This window comes from Mus caroli, chromosome 17 (genome assembly GCF_900094665.2).
Source record: "Mus caroli chromosome 17, CAROLI_EIJ_v1.1, whole genome shotgun sequence".
NCBI classification, from domain to species: Eukaryota; Metazoa; Chordata; class Mammalia; order Rodentia; family Muridae; genus Mus; species Mus caroli.
Window position 1 is genome coordinate 3,187,820 of NC_034586.1, and position 1,247 is coordinate 3,189,066.

A 1,247-nucleotide genomic window follows, 5' to 3' on the forward strand; every position below is an offset into this window, starting at 1 on the left:
CCTGGCTGTCCTGGAACTCACTCTGTAGACCAGGCTGGCCTCGAACTCAGAAATCTGCCTGCCTCTGCCTCCCGAGTGCTGGGATTAAAGGCGTGTGCTACCACACCCGGCTAAAAATGAAGTTCTATAGTCTCTTAATGTATCCTGCTGTTGTGATCCAAATCATGTCCCCTACCCCAAAATCCATCCACACTCCAGAGGGTGACTATTTGGAGATGGGACCTTTAACAAGGTTTCATTAAGATGAAGTCCTGTGTGTGAGCCCTCATTAGACATGCCTTGTGTCCATATAAAGAGTTCAGGACACAGACAGGTACTTGTAGACTACCACGTGAAGACACAGGAGCTGGCCATCAGTAAGCAATGGCGTGGGCCTCCAGAACAGAATGGGCCTCACTCAGCCTTGCCCGTACATATCTTAACCTTGGGCTCCCAAATTGTGAGAAAAGAAGTTGCTATGCAAGCTGCCCCTTCCGTGATATTTGTTATGCAGCCAAGCAGACTGAAGTGTCTACATTTTAGGTAACGATTCTCATTTTCAAAGCATTTTCTCTCAAATATTCCTAAATGGGCTGACTCAGCACTTCATGCTTATAGTTCTACTATCCAATAAATACAAGTTTCTATTTATTGAGGATTTTATTTTAGGGCCAGAGCTTCTCCATCGCAACCCCTGTGGGGGTACCCAGCCCATAACAGACACACCACAAACACTGCGATTGAACGGGAGCAGGCTACAAGGCCAGGAGGCAAGCCTAGTGAGTCTCACCAGGAAGTGGAGATTGACAGAGTGATTTGCTTGAGATTGCTCAAGATTGGTATTACCCTTTACTCCAGTTTTTAATGTATTTATTTGTGGTCATGTGGTATGTGTGTGCGCGCGTGTATGCATTTGTAGAAGGCAGAAGTAGGCATAAGCATAACCTGCTATTACTCTTTCTTATTGAATCAGGTCTCCCACTGAACCTGGAGCTTGCCATTCTGCCTAGGGAGGAGGAAGGGGAAGGAGGAAGAGGAGGAGAAGGAAGAAGAAGAGAGTACCCAAACTCTTTTGCCTCTCTCTACTCGCTCCTCCCCAGCACTGGATGACACCTCTGCACCTGGCTGTTCTGTGGGTACTGGGAGTCCAGACTCAGGTCACCACGCTTGGACAGTGTCGTGGTTTGTATATGCTCTGCTAACGGGGTGGCACTATTAGAAGATGAGGCCTTGCTGGAGTAGGCATGTCACTGTGGGTGTGGACTTTA